Source organism: Podarcis raffonei, chromosome 3 (genome assembly GCF_027172205.1).
Source record: "Podarcis raffonei isolate rPodRaf1 chromosome 3, rPodRaf1.pri, whole genome shotgun sequence".
Classification (NCBI taxonomy): domain Eukaryota; kingdom Metazoa; phylum Chordata; class Lepidosauria; order Squamata; family Lacertidae; genus Podarcis; species Podarcis raffonei.
In genome coordinates this window covers 80772278-80790408 of record NC_070604.1, presented here as the reverse complement: position 1 = coordinate 80790408, position 18131 = coordinate 80772278, and the positions used below count along the sequence as shown (strand labels likewise).

The following is an 18131-nucleotide window of genomic DNA, read 5'->3' as shown; positions in this document are numbered from 1 at the left end:
TATGTTTCTCTTGCTTCATCACTGTAAGTAGGTATGTTAAAAATATTTTTGTTTTGTTTTATTTTTTACATTGGGCAGCAATAGTGTGTATGTAATTTTCTTCTTCAAAGTAGCATATCTGTCAGTTTGGGGGTAATGATTACCATTCGACTAAACATGTAACTTTGTTTCTGTAGAACTAATATGTACCAGCATTCCTTTGGTTCACCTGCTTTGTTTTTCATGAAATAGGGCATTACCCAGCATAAGCACAGAGCCCATGCATGGAGGCTTCCCAAAGGTCTTGATAGTCCTGTTTCCTGCCCTCTCTGCCTACCCTGGCAGTGCAACAGATCATAACAGAGAAAATGAGACATTTGAGCATGTCTCCATTCTCCCTGTCACTTCTGCTCTCTCTGCCTATTGCAAATTACTTGTGTTTGGAGCATGAGTAATTTGCATGGTGCAGATGATGGATTGCTGGACAGAGATATGAGAAACATGCACAGACCTCCATTTCTCCTCGTGTCAAGCTATCTTTGTACATACTCATCTGCATACATAGGTAGCTGGTAGAAGGTGTTGCAATCGTAGTGCAAATGGACTGTGCTCATGATGTTTTGACACACATCTGAAATGGCAGCTTTTGGAAAAAGCTTTTAATGGGATACTGATTGAAATCAATTTCATTAAACAGATTTTGCCTACAGCTACTGGAGATTCTGTTAGCAAAGAAGCGTTGTGGATTCACCCATAAAATGGTGACCCCAGTGTGAGATGTTTCACTATTTAAAATGTCCTCTTTTTACCATTTAGGTTACCTGGGGGAGGGGGTCAAATGATTACAGTTTTATTTTCTCCCAGCTAAATGTTCTTAGGCTCGAGTTCTAGGCATCATTTTGGTTTAATTTACCAACTTTTCTTTCTTTACTTTTTTCACAATTTCTACTACAACAATAAAATGAATTCTATTTTTCCCTTTAAACAACAGATTTACTTCCTAATATCCAATGCCATCAATTATGCCTTTAATAAGTAGCAGTTTGTAATATATCACAATTTGACCTATAGAATTTCTGATTCCAGTTTAATTTTGAAATCATAGATTGTGTCAATCCTGACAAGATATTAAAATCTCTGTCTATCTATACATACATCCGTTCACTTCTAGCACTGAAATGCATAGCTTACAATGTAGATGCTAGCCCATGGTAATAATTTTAGCACAATTTATCAGAGCAGATTCCCACTACAAAAGTTGGACCAAAATTAATCTGTGTGACTCTCTCATCAAGTATCAGCTAGTGCCAGCAAGTCCAAACATGCAATGTTATTATTGTGGGGGGGGGGGGGAATATGAATCATTATGACCCACGTGTGGGGTAAATAACAACAAAAAACAAAAAACAAGCCACACGCCTCGATTCAAAATGCAGGGCTAATCTCACTTTCCAGCAGAAGAGAGCCCCCAGCAGCAGAGTTTGAATTCACAAAAGTCAAGCAACGGTATATCATTAGTAATATAGGTTGTTGGACCCTTTAATCACATTTAGTCCACTTGCAAACAGCACTCCACTCTTTTTACTCCCTTTGCAATGACCACACACTGTTAAGTAATTTAAAAATTCTTTACTTACAAAAGTTCCAAGGGTCAGATTTATGTATTTATCCAAGCAGCAGCAAGTGCAACATAGGCAGAATACTCTTTGGTACAAAATACAGAAAGATAGCTTCAAACATGTGTTCTAAGCTTGGAGCTTGCTCATGCATGTCTTCCTTGGTCAGTTACATGGCATAAGGGAGAGGGAATAGAGATGGCTTCACTTTCTTCCTAATCAAAGAAGAAGGTGTGTGACCTAGCTGAGTCTAATAAACCAGCTCTATGTCTTAACCCACTCACGCATAGTTACATTTGACTGCAATTTCCCACACTTATGCCAATGGTTCCAGGCCAAGGTTGCCAGTGTTTCAGCTGTGCATTTGGGTGGTTTGTTTAGTGTTTTTCATAGTTTATCTACTTGAATGGTGTTTGCTAAATGGCTTTATCAATAGTAATGCTGCCGTGAGACTAACGGGCATAAACACACCCAAGTGTAATAATTGTAAGCTACAATCCTAAAAGCAATTATACATGTCTGTGCTCCATCAATTTTTAAGGAATCTGTATGTGTGTAGGACTGCAGCCACATACAAATCTCTGGGAACTTAGATGCACAATGAACCTCTGATGCATTCAGCTATCCACATTCATATCAGCAGGACCAACTGCATTGTGTACACATTCATTTTCAATGAACACAGAAACCAGGCAGAGCTCTCAAGTGCTGAGCAGAATGCTGGATGTGAGGAACAGTGTTAGAATTGTAGCAACTCCAGTGTAATAAAGGTTTTGTTGATACAGCATGTTGTCCAAACCACAGAGCATCCTTGGCAGTAAAAAAAGAATAGGGAAATGAAAATATATTTGATTTCAAAGACAGTCAACAAACCATCATTTATTTCAGATGACCTTAGATGAAAAGTCACGATCACAATCCTGCTCACCGTTTTCTAGTATATAAAAGGCTGCATGATATGACTTGAGACGACTGGTGGGGTTTTGCATTAATGATCTTGCAAGCAGAATCCCATCAATGCACTCCCACAAAAGCCTTCGAATTGCTGCTGGGAATTCTGGTGTGTTCTGTCATATTGCAATATTGATTTCCAAAAGAAATCTGCTTTATTCTTAAATTAATATAAGCTATAACTGTTGCTTGCTAGAAATGCATGCCTTCCAACATGTCACAATGGAAAACCAGAACGCCAACTTCCGGGGCTGCAGTTGTAACATGAGTCTTGTGACTCGCATGAGACCACAGCCCTGAAAAAAGAGCTGGGGGGGGGGATTGCAGCAGCCAAAATGTGACTCCATTTTTAACATGCTTGGAGATCAATGTATGGTGCCAATATAAATAGCTTTATGTCAGGGTTTGTGTGCCTCTAGCTCCAATGTCTTCCCCATATAATCTGCAGTAATGCAAGCTGAATAGCTGCAATGTGCTGTGCGTGGGGACTACCTTTAGAGAGTCATCAGAAATATCACTTGGGGCCCAGAACACTGCATCAAGGATGTTAGTGGATGCTTGCCATGGGATGATGGTAACACCTGTACCGATGCAGCCACCCTAACTGCTGATTCATTTCCAGGCACAATTCAAAGTGTTGGTGATGACCTTTAAAGCTCTAAATGGCTTGGATACAGGGTTCCCGAGGGACTGTTTCCTTGCATTTAAGCATGCCTGCTCCTTGACTGGAGAGGTATTTTCCATTCCCATCTGTTGCTGAGACATAATTGGTAAGGCCTTATTGGTGAGCGTGCCCAGATGAGAAATAACTTACCCAATGAGACCTCCCTTCCACTGACTGGCTAAAACAGCAGGCATTTGTTTTGGTAGGCAGCTGTATTTTGATATAGATCTAACAATTTCTTGTTTCCTGCTATCATCAATCAAAACACTTGTCCACTCTTGGGAACAGCTGCTTCCTGCCATGATTGGTGTATTTATAATACAACTATTTTGGGTTGTATTGAGAATGAATAAAAAAATGGGAATAGATAACACATAATTTTGCATTAAGACTGCGACCTTATGCAAACTTACCTGCAAGTAAGCACCATTTAATTGAGTGGTACTTTCTATTGAGTAGAAATGTACAGGATTGCACTGCAAAGCTTATAATTATGGTTTCTAAGCAGGCAATAGTATTGATGTACGACTGCATTTATCTTCAAAGATTATTGTACTTTTACAACTCGATCTGACAGTTCTGAAGCACTGAACAGATCAATAATTTTGTTGGCTTCTCTTCTTTCCTAAAACTTTAATCATTCCCACTACTTTCCTTTGGATTATTTCCACTTTTTTAAGCATCTGTCTTCTAATATGGAGAAGGTGTTTCTCCAAGCAATATCTTACATGTGCCAAACAAGTAGAAGGAGACTATTAATTCCTTTGTCTTGAATCCGATTCTTTTGGCATTGCAACCCTAAACTGTGCTAATATTTTGTTCCACAGCATCATGCTGATTAATGTTTAGTTCATCAGCTGTGATGCCTTAAATCCTCAGCAGAGCTAATATGCAGCTAGATATAATTACAAAAATCATTAAGTGGCCATGTTCATCCATTAGAAAAATCCAAATGCCACAGTTGGACAATACCTTTATCTGGACCAACTAAATTTCACAAAATACTGTGCAAGTCTTTTAGTGCTCCAGAACGCTCATTTGGGCTGTATGTTAAATAAGTAGAGGAAAAGATGGGCATGATGTTGGAATGCAAAAGTCTGTCGTTCTTTACAGACTTTGCAAGTTTGTAAGATAACATGGGAGGTGTTACTTACACTGAATTAGGTTAGTCTCAATTAGGTACAAAACCTAGTAGATTTCAGGTTGCACAAGGACTGCTGTTCTCACTACTTCTGTCTTCAACCAAACAGAGCACAGTAATTCCTTTCTAAATTTGTGGATGTGTTGAGTCTGCAAATTCATTTTGCCACTCTTCTTTATCTGTTTCAGTAGAACTTTGATAACTCTTTCCTTTCCAAGATCTAGCTCACAATAGTCTTTAGAGTTCTGCAGATATCAGATTGGTCCTCAGTTCCAGTTACTCCAAAATTTGATTTTAGCATATTGTCCAAAATATATTATTGAGAATGATTTATAGGAGAAGTAAAGAAATTTCATGATACTTCAGAGGATGATGTTAAATCTCTTTGGAAAATGAGAGAAAAGCCCATTCCCACCGCTTCTTTCTTCCTTATCATAGTTTTTGGTGCTGCCATTAGATAATGTACCAGATCTTCAAACTGCACCAAAATGCTTCCCTTGATTAAGTGATCTGATCACATGTCTTGACGCTTTCTGGGGATATTGCTTTGGCTGCCTTTGGGCAGAAAATGTCATTTATAAATATTAATAAGGTAATAAATAAGACCAAGAATTCTGGGTGCAGCTTCTTCTATTACAAGGCAGCCACCTTAGTCAAACTGATAAATACATGGCTGTGAAGGCAGAATCTCACTGAATCACCAATTATTCAATCATTCGTGGTTTTCTGCTGACAGTGTTATTTATTTATTATAAGCATCTAATAAAATTCTCAGGGTGGTTTACAATAAAATTCTGTAGAAAATGCACTTTAAGCAAAATATTTATAAATATGTGTAATGCAATAACTAATATGGCTCTTTAAAGCTGAAGCAGCATAAACAATAGCAAAGCTCATAAAGGATTAAAAATGGGGGGGGGTTGCTTGGTCCCATAACAATGACGTTGGTGAGTTTCTCTTGGGAGAGCATTTCATAACTGAGGCACTACCCCTGAGATTCACTCTCAGTGGTAGCCCCCTGCCTTATCTCAGATGGCAGGGCCAGCTGTAGAAGGTCTTAAGCTTCAGGAAGATACATATGGAAACAAATGCTGCATCAAATATTGTAGTCCTAAACTGCAAAGGGCTATAAAGTTCAAAACCAATACTTTGGATTGTCCTGGAAATGAACTTGGTACTAAGATGTCATCTGAATTCCCCAAACCATCCTACTGTGCTGTCACCCAAACATATGCAACGTGGCAGCTTTGTATGATGCCACTACGCACCAAAATATTGACAGTGCTGCTGCAAGCAAAACCACAGATCCTGGTGATTCCATCTTGTCCTTTATTGCCAATGAAAACATGAGACCAGACCATCCTGACTGTAGACATTGGTCATGTCTACAGTGACACAAGACCAGACAGACAGTTAGCCTGTCTGTCCAATTTTTACATCTTTGTTAGTGGAGGAAGTCTTAAGGCTAGGTCCAGGAATAATTTCACAGGGTTTTTGCATGGCATGAACAGCATCTTCTTTTCGAAGAGTTAGCACGCATTCTGTGGTGTCGCTTAGCCTGCCTCTCAAATTTCTCTTTCCCTTGCTGGAGCCTTGCATGCCTGCTTCTTTAGTATGGATTACAAATACGTGCCTATTGCTGAGTTCAGCAGTTGATTCTTTTTGGCTTCCATATTTATGCGCCTTTATCTTATAATATACCTCTGTGGATGGAGAAGGATCTAGCCTATGCATTAACATAGGAATCTGACAGATTTGAGCCTTATGAAGTGTAAGCAAGCTAGACACTTGAGCTCCCACACCCAGCTGATTTAGATAGGGGATCTTCTGGTTGCTCAGAAACAGGTGCCTTGTCAATATAGTTGTGCATTGTTAGAAACATATTTTCTTCTGTTCCATGTGAAATTCAATTTCTCCTTCTCCTGTCTCCGACCTTTGGGCTAGAACTACTTCTAGATTGTCACTATTTTGTAGAATGAATTCATCCATATACTGGCAAATTTAGGTTGGTCAATAAACAACAGACATTGTTTAAGAGCCACACAAACTGTAAAAATCAAATCAGGATGCAAGCTCAATTAACAGGTAGTCTATATCAAGTATAACACAGACATTGCAGATTGTTTGTTTTTAAGAATCTGTTTTAGGTAGAATGATAGAGCAATTCTTTCTATTACAGCTAATGGGTTTTAGGTAGAGTTTGCTTTCTGGGGTACTATTGCAGAATTTGCTGTAAAACAATGGAGTCTCGCGGAACCCCGTCTTGTGAGTTAACTTGGCAACTTCATATTCTGTTACTCCTTGGAAGTAACTAAGAACTTCCTGGCCAATATATAGCGAACATCCATATTTGCTACTCCATAGATACAATTGGAATTTAGAATAAAGCTTCCCATTGACTTTTGAAGTAAGGATGTATTAAGGGAATTAACATGTCTTACTGTACATACACTGCTTCTGTACTTTCACTGCAAAGCAGTCTATAAATCTGCAAAAAAAGTCACTTAAAGACTGTGTTAAGTATTAAGCAGTATAAAAATATCTGAAATGAAATTAAAAATAAATTTCAGTAAGAGATTCCATTGGAAACATCTCAAATTTCAAAGTTCAGTGACTACTGTAAGCATATACAGGAACATCCAAGTGCATTATGAGGAACCTCCAGTCAGAATTGCTTTCTTTATTATATTTATTCTACAGGAATTTTTGGGACCAGTCAAGTAAATTAGAGCCCAAATACTTTCCTGTCAATGCCTTATTTTAAGTGGACTGGAACTCATTTTGGTACCTCCTTGAATTAATATAAGGCTGACTGCATGAAACCAGGCATTTGAGATTAATTTCTTCATTGCAAATATATGGGAGAACAATTTCTTAAAGGGCAGGCATTTAATGGAATTTTAATCTAAACAACTTCATAGAAGGATGATTTTTTTCATCTGTTCCATTCAACAAACTTTAATGTACATGTCATATTTTATAATTGCCACTTTTCTGAATTTTCTCACAATCTTTAATAAGCAATTTCTAATTCTTGCTATTTCATAGAAGCAAGACCAACCATTCCCTCTAAAACCTAAATCACAATTTTTCAACACCTGGGAGCTTTAAAAAGAAGAAAAAAGAGTGTTTCCCCTCCTGCTTATTTTCTCTTCTGTGACATTGACCAACCTTAATACTTGTGCTCCTTCAGGAAAAAACACATGCAAACTCATGCACTGATTGGAAAAAAAGGCAATGTCTGTCTGTGAGGTTTCAGATATATCTGGAATTGTTTTTGCTTGTTTAAGTGCTGTCACAGCTCCCACAATTTAGAAGCTTAATATATGTGTTATCTTGGCAAGCAGAGAAGGCAATCCTATCTCCTAATGTTGATGGTTTGGGGATAGGGTACAATATTGCACAGGACTGCTGCCTGTGCCCAGGAAGATTGAAATTCCTCACTGACAGTAACAAACAAATCTGAAACAGAACAGCTGGCAAGGTTTGAGATGTGGCAACGAACCTGCTGTTCCCCTCCTCACTATAACCCCACTTAGAATAGCTCTGTTACCCATTTTCTTACTTCATCATTAAGACACAACAAATATCATAGGAATCAAAAAACAGGTTTACCTGGCTATTCAATTTTCCCCATCAAATTACAGTGAGATTCATGTGAAGTTAGACTGTCTATAAAGACATCCAATGAGTGATGGATTCTGACACCATCATCCTTTTGATGGATTGGAAAATCTTCTTTGCTAAACTAGGAAAGTATGGTGTGGGTGGGTGGTTTTTTTTTAATAACCCAGGAAACTTGTGATTTGCCACAACAACTCCAATACAAACAAATAAGACAAGGAGGTTGGGGGGTGCTGTTCCCCCCACCCCTAAATTACTATTTGAAAATCATGCATAGAATTTACAGGGGGAAGTAGTGTTTTGTATAGCACCATAAAATGTATGTCTGTTACTTTATGCATTCTTCTGACATCAAAGAGCAGCGGTGGCGTAGCGTGGGTTGTCAGCACCCGGGGCAAGGCAAGTAATTTGTGCCCCCTAACCCGTGGATTTGCGCCCCCTAACCCGTGGATTTGCGCCCCCTAACCCTAACCCCCAGATGTTGCACCCGGTGTGGCCGCCCCCCCCTGCACCCCCCACGCTACGCCACTGAAGAGCAGAGATGCTTAAGCTCTCTTTGAAAACTGCATGGCTAGCTTATGCAGTAACTTGATGTGATAAGATACTGTGTTGTTTTCTAAGACTATAATGTGTAGTTTGGACATGTAGCTAGAATGAGGGTTTAAGAGTTGTGGGCATGCTGCTGGCTACCTGAAGTATCAAGCATTCCCAGGTTCCTTTTAACCTGGATTTGCAACAACCACATCACCGAGAACACCTAGAGAGGCTGATGGAAATTCACAAGAGGGAGTTATGAAAAAGCATGCATTATTTTGCAATTTGCTTTTAGTCCCTAAATTCTAGTTCTTTTTATGTCTGAACTATAAGCCTAAGAAAAACACAGTGAATATTTTATTTACTTGAGACAAGCCTTACAGAGTCTCCAAGCAGGAGTCATTTGCATTGCTTAGACCTGTTGCATAGATCTGTTTTCTAGTGCACACGATAAATGAAATTTGCCACTGTAAAATATTTTTAATTACCTCTTTTTTATTTGAGCAATCAATGTGCTGTGATTGGGGGGGAAATCGAAACACAAGGCACTTGCTGCATGCTTATATAACATTAGTTTTGTTATGATATAACTTTTATGAATGCCTATGCACTGTAAATGCTTTAATACTAGAATACTGAATGTTTTGTACCCTTTTTTTGTAATTATGCTCTATTTATTGCATGGTTCTTTTCATGGTTCTGTTGTCCCCATAAAGTACAATCAAGGAACATGTGGTATTTTATAACATACAAAGTTCAATGTCAACTTAATCCATTGCAAGACATGGTTGCACCAAGACATTTTAAAGAAACAAAACATGGTAGGAAATGGGCTTCCTACCAACAATGGGCTTGGTTCACAGCAATACATGAGTCCGTGATCTATGTGTCTGTAACATTGTTGATTTTGTATAAATGGGACTAGAGGCCTTATCGGATCCTGGAGACACTTGCATAATCCAGTAGGGCTGTACAGGAATTAGTGTTTGCAAAATCAAAAGGGTAATCTGCAAGAAGGTGTGATCTGTTTGGATAAAACCTGTATATCAGATACATTGGTGCAAGGCCACTTTGTCTGATATAAGAGATAAGGAGAATAAGCAATATCCTTAGTTGTTGTCATAGACATTGCCACACAGCAAGTGGTAACTATTTTGCCTGACATATGCAACTGTGCATAATATTATCAGGAATAAATGTAGTAGAAATAGGTCTACTATAGATCTGCAAAAATTATTCCATTTATATTGCAAAATAGATAATTCCAAACAGAAATATTTCATTTGGTAAGGTACTCTTGAATATGTGAAGCATTTTTCTTATTCATAAAGAAAAATAATTCATAAAGAAAAATAAAATAATAATAATAATTCTCGGGGATCTGAACAGCTGCTTCGGTTCATGTTCAGTGAAAATTTTGGCAACTTTTTCCTTGAAGAGCAGAGTACAGTGGAACCTCGGGTTGCGAACGTGACTCGTGCGGGAGGCACGTTCGCAACCTGCAGCGCTGTGTCTGCACACACGCGGCTCATGAGTCGGCGCTTTTGTGCCTGCGCAAAGCATGATTTAGCGCTTCTGTGCATGTGCGAGTGCCAAAACCCGGAAGTAACCTGTTCCGGTACTTCTGGGTTTGGCGCAGTGCGCAACCCGAAAACACATAACCTGAAGTGTCTGTAACCCGAGGCACCACTGTACTATTAAGAGCTTAGGGATGCTTCTAAAGCAATGTAACACTCAGCAAAGCAGCTCTTGGAGAATAAATATGCTTGATTGTCCCTTTGGAATCTCAGAACGGGTTTTCATGCATCTTTGGATCCTACTGTATTTCTTACCTTTATAACACATTTATCCTGATCAAGTTTGAAAAACGTGTAAACACAAACAGGTTTCTCTAAAATGAACTTCCTTACCACCAGAGTGAAAAGTGCAATTTGAGGGGAGGGGCAAAGACTCTGTACCTAATGATAAGATATATGTTGAGTGTTGTTCCACTGCATGGCGCCCATCACAGAATGGGGAGGCAGAAGGAGGGAATGGACTATCCATCTATTTTGGGTCTAAAGGATAATCCAAGCAAAGGGCATGGAGTGTCCTTCTTCACTCCAGGTGCCTTGGATCAGGGCCAGGGGGTGCAATCATCACTCCACTGAAGTTACAGTGGTGAAAACTGGTTGTGAACTGGGCCCATTGTTTACGGTGTTACTAAACGTAACCAAAGATCATTTGAACAAAAATTGGAATACCAAAGGGTTGGATTGATCCAGAAATAGCTTTTTATTGTATTGATAGCTTTCATATCTGAAAAATCACTGAGTGAGGTGGCCAGAAAATTGGTGTTAAAATTTTTGAAAGAGGGCTGGTAATATATTTATACTGCTGCAAACTAAGTTACCAATGAAATAACACTGAAAGTATTGTGTAATGAATTGATTTCAAGCTGTGTAAGAGTTGATTTTCATGCCGGTACTATTGACTTCTTTTTCCATCGCTTTGATATCCAAGAATACCTGATATTCCATAGAATGTATTCCACCCAGCATTTTGTTCAGGCCTCTGTTTTATTTTCAAAAAAGCAAGTTTTCATGCCGAGCAGAATAACTTTCTCTTTACTTCACAGAAATAAAATAAACGTGTTTCAGTACATTGCGGTGCCTCTTATTTTGGTGCAAAATTAGGGCAGCCTGCCTGCCAATGGCGTGAACTCCCCTGGTCTTTGTTCTGGTCCAAAGGGACTGTTCAGTGGTGAACAAATGCATTTGATCTGGTGGGAAATCCCACCAAGAATAGCTGTTCTTGTCCCAGACTGAAATAGAAATGAGAGAGGGAGGGAGACTGTTCCCTGTAGTGATGGCAAAATGTTATTTGCAGACTTATTTGTTCATTTTTTAATTATTTTAAATGGAGCTAAGATCGACTGCAGGTCCCTGTACTATGCGGTGCATTGCAGATTCTGGATTTTTTCTATGTAGCATAAGCAGGCTCTGCACAACCTTCCCCCTGGATCTTTCTGCCGATCTTCTCTTCCACTGAATCTCAGATTTTTAGATAGTGGTAAAGGATATGTTTTCACATACAGATTTAGTTGCCACAGAATACTGAGTATCTGTTAGTAGGGAGAGACGGAAAGGAGGGAGGTGGGGATGAAATTAAGGAAGATAACAGAGATTGTGGCTGGCTTGCCAGAATCTTCACATGAGTCTTTCACACTATGACATTTTGCAGCAAGTCTCACTAGTAACACGTAAAGGAGACAAGAAAAGGCGCTTGATAGATCAGATGACTGACAGATGATTCAGGAGGCTGTTTCCATACGGACCTGTGGGACCATGCAGACCCCTTGAAATTTATACTTTGTGGTATATTTACTGCAAAACACAGAAAAGGGCTCTTCCTTACACTTGCTTGTTGATGTCCTGCAAAAGTATCCCTTCGACATTTTCTCCCTTTACCATCAATTCTCCAGACAAGACAATGGATAGAAATGAATCATTTTATTTCAGCCACTTGGTTCCATGCAGTTGAGTTTTCATCAACCCCACCTACTTGCTTATACAAATTATGTTTCTTGGCTTCCTCAACACTACTGTTAATGCTCTTGGCAACAAAAAGCTGGATCCAATACAACTGGCTTTTTTTTTTTTTTTTTTGCCTGTTCATTAAAAGGGCAGCTCATTAAAAATTACATAATGAACACCAGTCATAAGTTATACACTTGACCTGCAAAAACACTGTGTGCAAATTGTCTGCCGCATTGGCAAATGAGAGCAAGTCAAATATCCCAGACAACCCACTGGTGAGAAATCAGTTGGGGGCATTTGTACTCTTACAAGGCAATCCTGTGCATGTCTACTCAGAAGCAACTCCCAGTGAGTTCAGCGGGATTTACTCCCAGGAAAAATATGCATAGGATAACAGCCTTAATTCTCTCAGTATTGAGTGTTGCCAGATTAAGGCCGCACACTCAATCTCTCCTCTTTCTCCAGCAGTACTTCCTTTCGCCTACCCTGAACCTACAGGAAATAAACTCCTGCATAGTTATTTGTTTTAAGCATTTCATCCTGTCTTTCCACATATGCACCCAAGGCAGCTTATTAAGTGTAAAACAAATCTATACTATACCTATAGCCTAATTACTATTTTCTTGCTGCGTAAAAGCATACTTTATTCCCCATACTGCAGTCAGTAGTGCAGTTGCTAGTTAACTGATGGAATCCACTCCCTGGGGCATTTTATTATACAAGAAGTTCCAGCTGTTTCAGAGGTGGCATTCGATATTTTTTACTTAAATTGGTTTTTATGACATGCTTGTAAGCAGAGGATGTCAAGACCTCCTGAATCTTGAGTAAAAGTCTGCTGGCAGTGAATGCAGTTGGGGGAGGGGGAGGGGAATCGTCCACCAGAAACTGCATGATGATAAAACTCCCTCAAGTAACGGCTGTTAATGATTAGAGGCTCACTTGGGCATGAAATTAGTCGTTTCTGGCATGTGCGAATAATGGGCAGAAGCCTAAACTGCAATGTTAAGCCTGAAGGCTTCCATTATTTCTAACTGAGTGAGTGTGTGTTTATGCGTGGGAATCTCCAGTGTATGTTCTCTCTTGGGCTGCTGAAGGGGATGTCTTTGTAGAAAGAAGCACATTTCCTCAGTTGCCCAATGCAAAGATAACAGACAGAGAAGCAGCAAAGAAATACGAGACAGCTAGGAGAGAGCTTGTTTATATTTGCATTCATCAGTTCAGATCCAGCTAAAACCTCTCACGTGTGCCAGGACTGGGAAAGGCCTTTTCTTCTCCTGAGAGCTTGGAGACAATGCTGGGCTAGTTGGACCAATGAAACACCTCAGTATTGGGCAGTTTCATGTGATCATAAGTGGTGGGTATATAAGGCAGAGGTTCAACTACACAAAGAACAACAGCATTGTATCTGGAGCAATGGTCAATATGGTGCCTTCCAAAGATTTGGACCACAACTCCAGCCAGCAGGAGCCTGAGAAGCAATTTCTGCCCTCCTTCCACCCCATTTTTCAGAATCCCAGTTCCATCCACATTAAGATGCCTGGATCCTTTTGGCTCCAGTAGTTGTGGGTGGTTTTTTGTTTTTTGTTTAAGGATCAAATACAGTGGTACCTCAGGGTAAGTACTTAATTCATTCCGGAGGTCTGTACTTAACCTGAAACTGTTCTTAACCTGAAGCACCACTTTAGCTAATGGGGCCTCCTGCTGCTGCCGCGCCGCCGGAGCCCAATTTCTGTTCTTATCCTGAAGCAAAGTTCTTAACCTGAAGCACTATTTCTGGCTTAGTGGAGTGTGTAACCTGAAGCGTATGTAACCTGAAGCGTATGTAACCCAAGCTACCACTGTATCAAGGTCTTCGCTTCAGACCCTGGAGAGCTATTGCCCTAGATGGACAGTACACCACCGCTGTACACCACCATTATATTTTTTATGAGATTTGGATAGAAGTATTCAATGTGGGACGCAGGTGGCACTGTGGGTTAAACCACAGAGCCTAGGACTTGCTGATCAGAAGGTCGTCGGTTCGAATCCCCGCGACGGGATGAGCTCCCGTTGCTCGGTCCCTGCTCCTGCCAACCTAGCAGTTCAAAAGCACGTCAAAGTGCAAGTAGATAAATAGGTACCGCTCCGGCGGGAAGGTAAACGGCGTTTCCGTGCGCTGCTCTGGTTTGCCAGAAGCGGCTTAGTCATGCTGGCCACATGACCCGGAAGCTGTCTGCGGACAAACACCGGCTCCCTCGGCCTGTAAAGCGAGATGAGCACTGCAACCCCAGAGTCGGTCACGACTGGACCTAATGGTCAGGGGTACCTTTACCTTTATTCAATGAACCAAGTCTCATTACAAACTGTAGAGTCCATGGTTCACCACACTTAGCTTTACTGACTGTTTTCCACAGAGAGCAAAAGGAGGTACATTCTGAGGAGCCAGTAATATTTCTACTTGTGACAGCCCGAAAACTGGTGGTGCAAAACTGGAAACAATTCATGAACTTTCCTTGTGGAGACAAAGAGTATGGACAGTAGTGTTAACAGAGAAACTTTCAAAATATGGGAAAGCTCTAAATGGAACCTAAGACTCCAACAATTTTATGGAAATAGGGTATCTTTTTATTACTTTTCCTGTCTAACAGTCCTTCAAATTGGCACCCTCCATCTACACATAGACAACTGTGGTGCAATGTACTTTGTGAAATACAGCCGTAACTTGGTTAATGAACGACTTGCGAGTCAAACGTTTTGGCTCCCAAACGCCGCAAACCCGGAAGTGTTCCGGTTTGCGCACGTTCTTTCGGAAGCTGAATGTCTGGCATGGCTTCCGCAGCTTCCGATTGGCTGCAGGAGCTTCCTGTAGCCAATCAGAAGCCATGCCTCAGTTTCCAAACTTTTTGGAAGTCGAACGGACTTCTGGAATGGATTCTGTTCGGCTTGCAAGGTGCCACTGTACATGGTTTCTTCCACAGTGGGTGGGGGAAAACTCTATTTTTTTATTATAAATCTTTACTGTTGTATTTAGCATCATTTTGATACTTCTGTAAAACTGAACAGAAGCATTCATTAAAAAATAAATAATACTTTTATGCATAGAATAAATAATAAAGAGAAGCCTGATAAGATAGTTTCCTATGTACCTTAGAGGGAAATGACTTACGTCTGATCATACTGAATACTCAATGCTGCAACAGAATTCACAAGTGACTGCTTGCACTCAGAAGCACCAAATTAGTCTCTACAGGTAAATGATGACAGGCAAGAAGGATCTGGTGCCCGGTGGACTCTTCTCCATTGAAGGTTTTTAAACAGCAGTTCAATGGCCACCTGCTAGGGATCTTTCAGTTGTGATTCCTGCATTGCAGGGGGTCAGACTAGATGGCCCTTGGGGTCCCTTCTAACTCTACAACTCAATGAATCTGTGATGGAAGTTGGGTTTTGTACTTGGTACCCAAAGAAAACATGTAGAATGTTGAGGGAAAGAGTTAAAGATATTTACTGCTCTCCCCATTTCCCTTTGCCCTCACTCACTGCAGACAATACATTCAAACACCAAGACACTGAACTCAGTCCTAAAGCCTGCCTTTAGAAAAAGGCAACCACTGCTAAACATGTGCTTAATTCTTTCAACAATTACACACACAAACAAGCATTGAGGGCCGGCCCCACCATTAGGCAGACTGAGACCAGTGGCTGCCTCAGGCAGTTAATTCTGAGTGTTGTGAAAGGGCAACAAACTAATATTACTTTATTAGGTAATAATATTATTAGGTGGGGAAAGAGGGGCTTGGGAGATTATGATCATCATCATTATTATTTATTTGCCTCAGGTGCCAAAATAACTTGACCAGCCTTGGGAGCTGTGTACCATGACTGGGGGACTGGGGCAATGGCCGCTTTGTTTATTTATTTCATAAAGTTCGTTTCATAGCATTTTATGCCTCAGTCTTGGGCTGACCCTGCAGAGGGTTGCTGTTTTGATCATAGCTGCAGACCTGTTGGAGAGATACTGCCCCCGTCCATCTAACACAGTACGATGGGTTTGCTTTTCCTATTTGCTGGTGATATTCAGTCTCTAGCAAAACAAACACCAAAATAGCCCCAAGCAAAAATAACTAGCTGTCTTGTTGCAGGTGGCCACAGCTGACTCTAGGCCCTTAATGAACATTGGCGGTGGGTGGGCTGCTTGCCACAAATAGCAAAGAAGCAGTGTTTTGCATGCCAACAGATCCCCATCACAGGGCCCCTTTAAGATTCAGTAGGTCAACCCTCTGCCTGATCTGACCCCATTCCATTTATTTCACATCCCCTCACCCATGCTCTTTCAAAGTCTAGAACAAGCAGCAGATTTGTATGCACACACTAATCCTAAATATACTTAAGATACTTTGGTTTTGAGTCCATATGGCATCAGGGTAAGACCTTGTGCATGTCTAGGCATGGAAGGAGCACTGGAATGGTTCCTGATTCCATGGTCTCGCCAGAGCAAAAAGTGTCCTTGCTGGTAGCAACTTGGCTAGTGCATCTGTGAGTCCTCCAGTAAGCATCAGAATAACTTTAAAGTTCTCATCAGCGCTAGTTGAAATTGTAAATATATTTGCATGTTTTGCACACATGCTGGGAAGTCACATCCATTATTGGGTACATGCCGTGAAATATTGGTGTGCACTCATGATTCTCCATACAAGGATTCCATACATTAGCTCGAACTCAGGACAAAAGGGAGAAACGTACTAAGAGGAAGGCACAGTTGGCAAACCCTCACCGTGATCAACTCCCGCCCGGAAACCTATGTCCCCACTGTGGAAGGACATGTGGATCCAGAACTGGCCTCACACAGTCACTTACGGACTCACTATTAAAACCGTGTTCATGGAAGACAATCTTACTCAGCTATGAGTGATCAAAGAAGAAGAAGAAGAAGAAGAAGAAGAAGAAGAAGAAGAAGAAGAAGACATTAGCTGCCTTTGAAAGAAATTCCCCATGAAAACTTATGCTTTCTCAGGGTACTGTTGCAACTTTCAGAGGCACTGCAAAGATCAGAAACTAACTGCTACTCTCCCTAATTAGATTGTAGGTCCACAAAATGACAAGCAACATTTTTCCCCTCATTAGAAAAGAATGGTAGGCAAGTCCTGCAAATTGCCATAAAAGAATTCCTGGCATTCACTTGCAGAAGGTATGTGTTAAAACAACCCTTCAGCATCTTAATTAGCTTTTGCTTAAAAAAAATAATAATTAAAAAGTGCAAAAACTCATTAGCTGCTATTTCTGTTTTCCCCAGATCAGTCTGGGAGGCCTTAGTTGAGAAACCTTAGCTGGCAGAGATGGATGTTCACAGCGAGTGCTGCTCATCTATCTGTTGCCCCTGGGATCTCTTCCAGAGTACTATACACATCATAAGCCCAGGTCTGAAGTGAACTCAGCCCTGCCTGAAGACTTGCTCCCAGTTGTGATCATTTGTCTTTTGGTAACATTCCCATTTAAGGAACCACAAGCATCTTTATGTGAAATGCTGCATATAAGTCAGGAGACAGCAACTCCTGTCAAGTATTCCATGGTGTTTCAACGATCTGTTTACATCATGGGCAGAAAAAACTAAGTCAGGGGGGCTTAAATTGACAAGAATGCAACCGTCTACATGTTCTATACAACTGGAACGTCTGAAGAGGGGAAGGAGACCTGTAACACCTTTGCTCCACCTGTGCCTTTTGCTTAGATTTTATTTTCATTTTAAAGCACATTTAAATTGCATGGCTCCCCCCAAAGAACATTGGGAGTTTGTTAAAGGTACTGAGAATTGTAGCTCTCTGTGGGAAGCCATGGCATAAAGGTGCTTTAAATTACTGGGGTGGATCATGGAGAAAATGTCTAGCAGTGACTAGGATGGGTTCATTCAGACTTCCAATTCGTGCTGTGATTTGTAGGCACAGGTCTATGCTTGCCAGGCATTGGTCCAAAGGGTTCTTGCTGGGTCTTTTGTTCCGACACTTCCCTGGAGAAATCCGTTCTTTACTACTGAATTGGAACAAATGACAATCTGCAGAAAACCCAACGGACATTTGTTCCAATTCAGCGGGAAACAGCGGGTTTTCCCGGCAGGACAAAAAACCCATTAT

General features: G+C 40.6%; 1 long non-coding RNA gene across 1 annotated transcript; it reads left to right on the top strand.

Annotated features, from left to right (window-relative positions):
* The first annotated feature begins 3906 nt into the window (after positions 1-3906).
* On the top strand, positions 3907-9238 carry LOC128410868 (uncharacterized). The gene is made up of 2 exons (XR_008329625.1): positions 3907-8339; positions 8517-9238. It is a non-coding gene; the product is annotated as an uncharacterized LOC128410868 (long non-coding RNA).
* Positions 9239-18131: the final 8893 nt, after the last annotated feature.